This window comes from Hesperophylax consimilis, chromosome 11 (assembly GCF_061612785.1).
Source record: "Hesperophylax consimilis isolate HC1 chromosome 11, BYU_Hcon_1.0, whole genome shotgun sequence".
Lineage (NCBI taxonomy): Eukaryota > Metazoa > Arthropoda > Insecta > Trichoptera > Limnephilidae > Hesperophylax > Hesperophylax consimilis.
This window is the reverse complement of record NC_142846.1, coordinates 26961083-26972859: the sequence shown is the minus strand read 5'-3', so window position 1 is coordinate 26972859 and position 11777 is coordinate 26961083.

The window sequence follows — 11777 nt, the reverse complement described above, 5'->3', positions numbered from 1 at the left end:
TTCATGTTACCTAAGTTTCGTAAACTCTTGTTTCATGTTACCTATATTGTGTTAACCTATGCATTGTTAAATCTAATATTTTATGTAATCTGTATATTCTTATATATTATGTAAACTCTTTACTGTTATTGTATTTAAAAAACATAATTGCATTGTATGTAAAAGCCCTATGGGCATTTAAATGAAATAAATAAATAAATAAAAGTAATCTTCGAAGTTAATTCAAATGTAAATTTCATCTGAACTAAGGATATCCTGCATTTTCACTGCCAAAGTTAAGGAATAATATTCGCATTAGGGCCGCCGTGGATTAGAAAATCTACGAGTCGTGTTCAATTCAGCCCATTTCTTTGGCTGTTGTGCAGTTGCGAAATGAAAATTTAAAGTTAGTTATGACCCAAGCAGGGCAGTTTTGTAACAATCAAATTGCGATTTGAACAGAACTTTTTCCTTGTGTTGACTGCATAAAGAATTGAATGTCTTCTCCCTTCTCCATTCACGTTTTCGACTAGACCGGGCAGAATATATTAGATATAAATATCTGGTTTGGTCAAAAATTTCGGTAAATTTCAACGTAAACATATTTTTTTTCTAAAAATAGGTTTTAATAAATAATAATGAAATGTTGGGCGGTCATGAAACTTTGGTTCTATCTCCGAACTGTTATCATCTATTGTTATCTTGGAAGTATTAATGAAGTCCGCCTAAAATAAAGTGGTGGACACTGGGGCCCCTTCCCCTAAAACACATTTTAGAGGAGGGGCCTAGGAAATTTTTTGAAAAAAATGTTTACAAATTGTGTCGAGAGAGGTATCATTCGGAGAGGTTTTATTCCTGCTGAATCAAATGAGACCACTCGCTAGTCCAAAGTAGCAATATTTGATGTGATTAAGCAGCTTCTGGTGAAGAATCATGAAGATAATTATTTAAAAATACAGTTTTTACTAAGTAGAAATGACAGGAATAAAATTAATATGAAAATAAAATAAAATACTTTTTTGTTTTAAAACCACGATATTAAATATCGTGGTTTTAAAACAAAAAAGTATTTTATTTTATTAAATATGTCAAACCACAAAGTGATTGCTTTCTACAATAATATAAAATTAATATGAATCATTATTATTATATTTTAAACCATATCAATGTCCTTACAATTTAAATTAATATCTGTCCACTTCTAACCAGTGAGCAGAAAGAGGTAAGGAAAGGAGTGAGCGAAAAAGACAGCTCCTGGTTCACTAAATATAACTTAAGCCTTTTCAAACATTTCGTTTCTGAATGAAAGGCTCTCACCAGTGAAATATAGGGGTTTCTACCACTCTGGAAGATGAGAGAATAAATTATTATTTTTATTAAGTTTAAATCTATACACACACAAATGATGTGACTCAAAAAAATAACTATGTGACTCCAGTGAGACTATGACGTCATCAATTGGGGTACGTTGAGAGGCTGAAGAGATGGGATAAGAGAAGAAAATGTGGAGGAGGAAAGTTTGAAAGTATCTGCCTATTCAGATCTGAACACCATACAAGTCATTTCAAGCAACGTTTTGATTCTGAAAGGTGGTATCTCACTCTCACTAGGGTGATACTGAGAATAGTTATCTACACGGAGAAAAATGAGTCTGCTGATTTATTAAATCCTGTTAAAACGGGATGGAACGCCATTTCTCAAAAAAATATCAATACATTCAGAATAAATCGGAACACGTGGTCATGCTGATACGCTTTTTCTAATAAATACGACGACATTATAACTTTTATGAACACGTGTTCCGGCATCCTCATAACACATTCATTTTTCACTGATTGTGTTTTTGAAAATCTGTCATTTCTAATTTTTAATTTTTAATTTTTTTAAATTTTAAATACATAAACGGCTATACTGCCTTTTTATAAATAAACATATAATAGAGTACAGAAGTAAGAAAAATAATATCATTACATAATAGTAGTTTTAAACTTTAAAATAACATACAGTTATTTTGTGTATCACAACCAAAAATAACAACAACAAAAAACAATGAAAAATTTCATCATTTCATTTCAACATGTCCATGTTGCTTATATAAAGTTACATTAGGAAAAATAATTTTTGAGTGCATGTTTATATTGCGCTAATTTTAAGAAATAAATGTCGCCGATGTTAGCATGTTCATTTCCCAAAATGTGTAGTCGACTGATTGGTGAGTAATAATGTATGTGTGTTATTATAGTAGAACGGTAGAGTCAGTCTATTGTTAGCGCGACCAGGGCAATGAAATCGTATTAGTTCTATTAAATTCCATTCCATTCCATTTGTTATAGGCCTGTTATCCCGTTTGCAACAGGAATATGAATAAATTGACCAGATTTTCAATAAATTAGCAATATTTTATATCAATAAATTAGCAAAATTTTATATCAGTACTGTTCTACTTTTTGGGTATCTTTAAAAGATCTTATAAATTCAACAAATACGAACTACTTTTTACGGCTTCCGTGGTCGAGGGATAAGGCTCTGGACTAGCAAGCTGGATGTCGCGGTTTCAAATCTCAACGTGCGCAAGTAAATTTAATTTGATTAATTGAATTTATTTCACGAATTACTTTTACAATAATCTTTAGTATATTTGCGGTACGTTCCAAAGTGGAAGATACTCTCAATATCGTCCCGGATGTCTATTACGATAAAACCCTATGTCAATTCGATATAGACTAAATTCGTGATCTATGGTCATTTAGCAACATTTCCTAGCACGGTCAACGATTGATAAGAAATTCCGACAAAGAAAGACCGCCAAATCTAGCCAAGGTGGCTGTCAGTTAAATTAAGGTGACTGTAATATACGCAACTTTTTCCAAAATATCGTTGTTTATGCAAAATTACTGTTTATTAGTGAACGGAGTAAGATTAACGAAGCTCTTAGAATTGAAAGACATCATTATGTGATCAATAAAATCCGTTTGAATATTTGTTTCGTAAAATGGCTAAAGATCTCACTGACCAATCAACTCAGTTGTGAATAAAGACCTGACTAACTAACAAAAATAAACACCTCCTTAACTAATTAACTCTGAATAGACCGCCAGTCAGAATTGAAACGTTTCTTGAAATGACTTTATTCGTATTTGGTCACCAGTTCTGAATAGCCAGGTACTTCCTCTTATATCCACCGTCCTCTTACCCACTTCCCCTACCCGCTATCTTCAACATGTCAACATACTCCCTGGGGATGCCGTAGAATCACTGAATCCACCCGGAGAAAACATACAGAGATTTTGCGCGGTTTCACATAAAAAATCTTTTGAATGAAAATCGGTTATTTCTACATAACCCTCATTTGTTTAAACGTTACCATTCCGTATAAAATGTTGATAAGGGGTAAATTGAGTAGACATGACTATTAGAAGCCAAGTGTCACGTTCTGGGGACATTTCCATGTAGGTTTAGACTGAGACTGTAGGGAATTTGCATATTCCGTTTAACCGTTGGGCCTTTGAAGAATTTTAGCATGTGATTTCCCCTGGATCCGTTCCAAGAGACTAATTGGCTTTCTTGCGGGCGCGGAATGTGCCCGGGGCTTTAGGAAGCTCGGAGATTTCTTTACTTCCTTACTACTTATGTCTGAGTATCTCCAAGGATCTTCCAAACCAACCATGAAAGGCGTCGTGCATTTTAATGCCAGCAAATCTGCTACATTTTCAAAGAAATAATATAATCTCCGTAAAAAATATTATTCTAAGGATGGCGTAAGAGCAATATAAATATGATGAATTCAAACACCAGATGTTTTTTTCGGTATTATCAGATTTCTTTGAAAATACCACCCGATCTATTCGCGTTTTCGGTTACCGAAATAATACACTAAAGAAATTGAGTATTGCTAATTTATTAATTGTATTTGTATTTATTTATTCATTGAATAAGAAGATAATATTTAAACATAAAACAGAACAAACCTGGGATTTCTTGTCTTACCGGGACAGCGCTTAACCACTCGACCATTGGAATTTCTAATGAATTATATGTAACCTAGATAGTGTCTCGGATAAACATATCCGATTTTTATTTATATGGGATACCTATTTATATTGACTTTTTTAAAATTTCTAAATGAATATACAATTTTTATTTATTGCAACAACTTCTCTTTAACTTTTGACGGTTATACCCATCAATGTCATATATCATTGAAGAAGAAGATGATGCTCACATAATACCCGGTTAAAAACGGGATTGAAGGTCGTTTCCTGATAATTTTTTAGTGAATTCCGAATATATCGGAACACGTGATCACGCACCTGCATTTGCCTTGATAATATTTAATGACGAAATGCTAAAATATTAGGATTTTTATGAACACGTACTCCGACATCATGATAATAGGTATATTCGTATTTTACAAAAAGCTTTCAAAGAAACTTATTTATTTATGAGCAAGGGGCTAAATTCTCGTTTTTTAAATAATTATTTGAAGAGATTTTTTATTGGTAATCAAGTTCAAATAGTTTTTTGAAGAAATTTTTTATTGGTAATCAAATTCAAATAATTATTAGAATAGATTTTTGTAATGGTGATCAAATTCAAATAATTATTTGAAAAGATTCTTAATTAATTAGTAATACTCGTTTTTCTCCCTGTACTTCGTTAATACTGAAAGCAACATGTCTTTGTTTATGGAATGTTGAATGGATTCAGCTGAAATCTATAGATCATCATTGAAATTATCACAGACATAGGAATTAATAGACGAGAAGATAATGGCGAGGGGTAAAATCAACTGTTGAAGAACGAAGGGCGTAAGGCTGACTGTGATTCGTCAATAAATCAATCTGACAGTAAATAGGCATCTCGCATTATAATATCACCATTTACTTCTTAAAAGTAAAATCTGCTTTTGAATGAATAGACATTTTTACATGGGAGCGCAAATTACTCGCCACGTTATGAACAAATTTGCGAAGTCCAAATTCGGCAAAAAAATTCGGTTGTATTTTCAGAGTCGAATATTTCGTTTAAGTATTTAGTTAAGACACTTTTATAAATGTTCATAATTTACTTCCCAGCAACCAACCAGCTTTGTGTTTCGCGTCCAGACGTTTCTCGATGTGATAGTATAATATGTTTCTAAAACTGATCTATATTATACGATGTGAATATGCTTAAAATAAAGTAAAATAATGCTTATATATGGAATGTAATACGAAAATTGGGTTTATTCTCTTTTTCACATCTATTTTTACAAGTTTTCATAGTACAAGTCAACATTTTGCCGTGTTATTTCGTAAAATGAACCGATGATGCCTCGACGATAGTTCGCACAAGAATGATGACGTCACGTTTTCAAATTTCACTTGAGGCCATACGCCAGCACAGCCGGTTCCAATGGAACCGGTATGGGGAGTGGGGATAATACGCTTTTAATTCACTTAGGGCAGGTCTACTAATATTCATATGTCTATGGAAATTATGTTGCGAGCTGAAAATAGTTGTGTTCAAAACTGAGAGAATATATATATATATATATTTTTTTTTGTGTGTGTAACCAATTGAGGATATGATAATACTATCTAGTAAATCCTATCATTAAGGTAGAAGTAAAAAATTATTTATATTGAATATCACTTCAATTTCAGATCAAAATGCATAATTGAGGGATTGATTTTTCTGCGCCTATATAATTTCAAACAGGCAATATACCAACACACAGAGAAGGTGTGAAACTATGGAAGGCGTTTGTCGCACACCTGTGAACAATCTGAAATTACGTCTTCTTCATTATTAGTAACATTGCTGTGTGGCGTCATTTTAATAAAATAGAATAACGAAGTTTTTTCACCGCTTTTTAATAAACATCAATGTTTTTCAAAAACAATTGTTTTCGTCATCAGGATACAACGAATACATATCTAAAGTATGTATTTACTCAATCTTATTTAATTGTGTCCGAAGAATTATTTTTCATAACTAGGAGTACACCTATCCGACTTAAAATAATGATTTTTATTGAAATCATAATTGATGTAGTTTTTTTAGATGAAAATTTATTTATAATATCTCTTTCATGTAACAACTGAGATATCCTTTTAATTCCAGACTGAATGAACTTAATAATAAGCTCAGAATTCCGTAATATGAAATACTTGGCTATAAAATCTGTAAATACTATGAGTTGGTATGTGGTGAAGGGCGGAGTGGAAGCAATATTGTTATTGAAAAATGTACAAAAACAATGTTTTTGATTCTTGGTACATTAGGACGCCAAATAAATGTGATTTAAGGGAAAAGATTTTCCTATAAAAATTGTACATCTGCTGAGGATATATAAAAATACTCAAATGTACAGTTGAATTCGCTTCTGCACGAAGAAAAATTAGTATTGCTAAAGTACAAAAATCTCTCCAATTTATTGGTTATCTGGTTAAAAACGTATTGTAGGAATTACATCGTGAATATATTATCACGATGTGCATTTCGTTGTGATATATAATTAAGCAAATGCGCGCATTTGTCTTAGTAATATATCATGACTAAACGCAAAAATATTCGGATTTTCATGAATATCACGATAATGTATTCGTAATTTACAAAAACTTTATCGGGAAACATTTTGATTCGTTTGTAAGGTCTGCAATCCCATTTTTAAACGAAATATCAATAAGTTTAAGAGATTTTTAATAAATTAGCAATATTCATTCATCTCCGTGTGTCCATCTAGTTTTTGTAACTGGTTAAAAAAATAAACACTTTGAAATAACATATAAAGAACAAAACTCTATTTAAAAATTATTTGTCAGAAGTGCGATTTACCAATATCTTTGTGGTGTAATATTCAAATATTGTTATAAACAAGCTTTGATTGTTTGAAGAAGCCATTGTTATTTCTTGTAGGATATTATTTATGTTTTGCAAGGATAATTGTTACTTGATTAGTGAAGTATTACTTCGGGTAACTGTTGTTTTGCCTTTTTTGATTCAGCATTCCGGAAAGCCTTCCTGTAACCATCATCAGGGCAGACACATCAGGTTGTTCTAAATGCTGGCTCAAGAAGGAAGACGAAGTTCAATACGACCAACTCACAAAAAACCAACAAAATACATGTATTATTCAAAGAAACCTTTTCAATAGTTAGAATAAATTAACCGACATGACTATATTCAGTTCGCGATTTTGTCATCTTGCGTTTATAAATCCCGCCTCTCTTTCACGGGGTATAACTGCGGAGGATAAAAACGGCCGAGAGACTTCTTTGAAATCTTCAGTTCGCACTGTTTATGTGTTTATACATTCAAATAAATAAGCTGAAGAAGCGGGGATTTTGACATTATTAATGCACTGAAGTTATTCGCCTTCAAATAAACCGTCGTACGTCGCATAAACTGTTAGTTAATAATAATAAAAAAAATTGCCTTTTAAAATCGGGATATTGATAAAAATTAATTTCCTTTTTTTACATTAACTACATACAGGAGGCCATAAGGCAAATAACCTCTTTCATCTCTAGAGATGCTGTGTGGAGGGTCTTTTTGACGAGAGGAAAGAGTGAACATGGATTTCGAAGACACCCATGATGTAGGAGAGAGGAAACACAGGGGCCGGTAGTTCGTTACCCAGCCGAGCTGAATGAAGCTGTTGAATTCAAGAACGTGACAAATACTAAACGTGTTCAGCACGCGTTTGGCGTGATTCCCGAGTATCCAGTGCCGAAAGGATTAATGACGGTAGTTCCTCGGAGCATCTTCCACTGTAATAACTGTAGGTCAAGGATAGCATTAAGATACCTACTTACTTAAAACGTTTTATTCCGTGTCGTATCTTTGCTTGAAGTGGCTTCAGTTGGTTTATGAGAAAGGTGTTTTGTAGCAAAGATATGTTTGGTTTCGTTCGCGAATGGTCAAAAGCAACAACATGTTGGAAAAAAGTGTGGACCCTGGTAAAATCAACAAAAAATAAAATCAATCTGACCTTTGTCTACCGTCTCAAGCTGTCAGGAATGACCGAGTATTTAATACAAACAATATTTATAAAAAAAGGTAATGACAAAAAGTGTCTTAATACCATGGAGAGAAGTTAAGTCTTTATTAACTTCTCTCCATGGTATTTAGACACTTTATGTCATTTATTTTTTTTATAAATAAAGTATTAAGTTTTTATTTATAAAATAAAGTGTTTTTGGAATTTTATAATGAAAATTACAATTTATAAGGCAATGTTATCAGTAAAATATGAAAAATATAATATATTTAGTTGATTCCGAATTTTAGATATAAGATCGGAAATATGCCGTTTAGTAACTAGGTCCCAGTGGTCAAGTGGTTAAGACGCTGTCCCGGTAAGACAAGAGATCCTAGGATCGTTTTCTAGTTTTGACCTTCATCTCTTTATTTTCTGTGTCTTGTTCTGTTTCATGTTTCGTTTAGATTTGTTAGTATTATATTCTTCTGTATTATTATTATGTATAACATTGATGGGTATAACATTCAAAGTTTGAGAAAAATTGTTCAAATTAATATTGAACTTTTTTTTAGAAAGGCAAAGATATATTCAAGAACATCTTCTACTACCATCATTATAAGCGGGAAAATGTCGCTCGTGCAATAATGGTGGATATTAGAGCTTGCAGAGGAATTGAACTCACGATGACTGGATGAGAATTACTAACAGCACCCAGCAGGGATATTTCACAAAAATGGAGCTACACAAAAATACAATTATTATTATTAGCATTAAGCCGGCCTTTAGCATATAATGTTTTAGAAAATAAGCGTTTAGAAGTGCTTGCAGAAAGGAGTCTCCAAGATTATTTAAAATGTGGTCAGCAAATGCCCGCTCCAATCATTTCCCAGCGGAATTAATGAGGCCAGGGCGGACTTAAGGCCTAAGACTGGCTACCAGATCTACATGTCCTCCTCTGACTCTCCGCTCATCATATGAAAGTAGGAGAAGATTTAAATGTTTTATTCTGCATCGCCACCACCCTCTCCGAAATTGAGGGTTTCGACTTTTTGACTGACTAAAGCAATAGTTACTCCTGTGTGGTCGTAACACAAAAAAGCGATAATTTCAAATATTCATGTTCAATGAAAATGACTTGTGTGTTTGTTATGACTTCTTCTTCTGGCGTATATTTGTTCAGAGATTAATTGAAGCCACAGTAATATACATAGCAGATATAGACAAACATTTTATGAGTGATATATCATTGTCAATTCTCATTACTCTCGGAGCTAAGCGCTGAACACATAATTGATTACAAAGTTCATTAGTTTGTTGGCAGTTAAGTCTTTTTGTTCGTGGTGTTTTATTTGATAACATCAATTTTATGAATTATCGCCTGGGAAGAACTAGAGAGACTGACATTGATTGCGAACAGGATATTTTTAATGAAATATTTGATTCTGTACAAATTATAATAACTTGTCTAAAATTATAAATTTTTATGGCTGCACACATTTTAGACTTAGCTAGAAAAAAAATTTAATTTAATTGATGATGATTTTTAATTTTTGCGGAATTAAATGAAACATTAGTTTGATTATTTTTTATACAAATCGATTCATCACATAATTAATTCGAAAAGTTCACTCACTTTACATCAAATATAAAAAAATTTCCATAAGATTAAAGTTCCGCAAATTCAACATAATCTCTCAAAAATTATACTTTGGCAAAGCCGTTTTCGTTTTAATATATTGTGGGATTTGCGAAGGCAACGACCAGCCGAAAACAAAAAAGTTTGATTTACTTACATTTTCATAATTTCGTGTAGCTTATATTTGTTTGATATCACATTTTTTGGTGCGCCTATACAAATAACGTTCTCATATTTTTTTTACAACTCTCACGATGCCAATTATACAGTTAAAATTTTAAAATATTGCTTGATTGTTTTACATGTAAAATGAAAAAATAAACGTACTTGGTCATCCAAACACCTTAATTTGGAAATTCCAAAAAATAATTGAACAAAAAATTCTCACCCCTCTCAACCGAACCCATTTATCAAATTATGCACTTTGATTAATCACATCTCAGCGGTTTGTTAAATTTACTCTTACGCCATTTAAAACCTGTTCCGAGCCTCCCAATTAATCAAAATTATAAATAAAATGGTGCCGCGTAACCCTTCCTTGTTTTAGTCCCATTTTTACAATTTCAGTACGCGCTTACTCACTTGTACCTTGTACCTACCCTCGCGGGCCAGAGGGACTTTTTCACCAACTCCTAATTATGTTGAAGTCTTTTAAGAGGGGTGGTTGAGAAATCACAGTCCAGCAATACTTTATCTAATTTTTATACTAAATTCGCATTAAAATGTATGAAAACAGACGTATTAAGGAAGCTGATAAATTTTCAGATTATAAATAGCAACATTAAACATATTATGTTCTAATTAGTAAATTGGTAGTCATAATATCGAAATGTGACTTACAACATGACGAAAGTCTAAAGTCTATTATTAAACTTTTTTTTGTGCAATGGTAAAATAGTCTTTTGACGGCCTCCGTGGTCTAGGGGTAAGGCTCTCGACTAGCAAGCTGGAGGTCGCGAGTTCAAATCCCGGCATGGGTAAGTAAATTTTATTTGATTAATTTGTGTTATTTCACAAAATTACTCACTTGGAATAGTATATTGTGTCAGTATCGCCCTGGTGTAAGACCACCATTCAGAGTTGAAACGTTGGTTGAAATAGCGTTGTCCGTGCTTGGTGACCAGATCTGAATAGTCATGCACTTTCCCACCTTATTCTTCTTTCCAATCTCCTTCACCTCCCTTCTGCCTTCAGTCTCATAACATACCCCAATTGGGGATGCCATAGTATCTCTGGCTCCTGACGGTTGGGAGCAGTTGGACCTCTTGTGCGGTATCACATGAAAGCAATTAAACAAAATATTGGAAACTATGTTTTATCATATGACTACATTTTAGCGATCACGTTGTAACGGTTTGCCACAGAAGTTTCTCTTATTTTTTCAAACGTTTTAAAATAATGTAATCATCGTGGTTTATTGTAATATTTATGGCAGATTTCTCTGGATATAATTCTTGTTCCTGTTATAGGTTTTTATTTCCTAAGAAGAGCTAAATCATCGTATGAACAAATGTTTAAATTAGTTTGTTGGTATTGAATAAACATTTAGATAATATAATTTTCAGTGCGCGTAATGGTTGATTCGTTCATCACAACCAAGGGCTTACAAATTACAATTTTAAATTAAATGTGTTTGCAAATTTAAGGATTAACAAACTTTTGTCAAAAAATACCTAATGATGCTAGTAAAAAGAAAAAAAAGGTCCGCGTGTTTATTGTCCATATTGGTGTAACGTATAAGACAAATTCAAAACACAATAAAACGGTTTTCCTGCAAAAACTCCACCAAACTTGTACAAACATGAAGAAAAATCATTGTGAATATTACTCGCGTTCGAAATTATGACAGATTTGGTAGTGGGTAGGTGGCAAACAGAGACCTACACAGGGAGAAAAATGAGTGTTGCTAATTTGTTAAGAATCTCATATAATTATTGGTAATCTGGTTAAGAGCGGGACTGCATGCCATTTTCTTCTAAAAATCTTTTAGTAAATTTCTAATATATCGGGAAACGGGATAATATATACTGAAGAAATGCATGTGTTCAAACGTGTTTGTCAGGAAAAATATTCATTCATTGGTTAAGGGCCTGCAATCCCGTTTTTAACCGGATTAGGAGTAATTTTAAGAGATTCTTAACAAATTATCAATACTAATTTTTCTCTGTGCTCATGTAACAGAGCGAGAAGTAAATG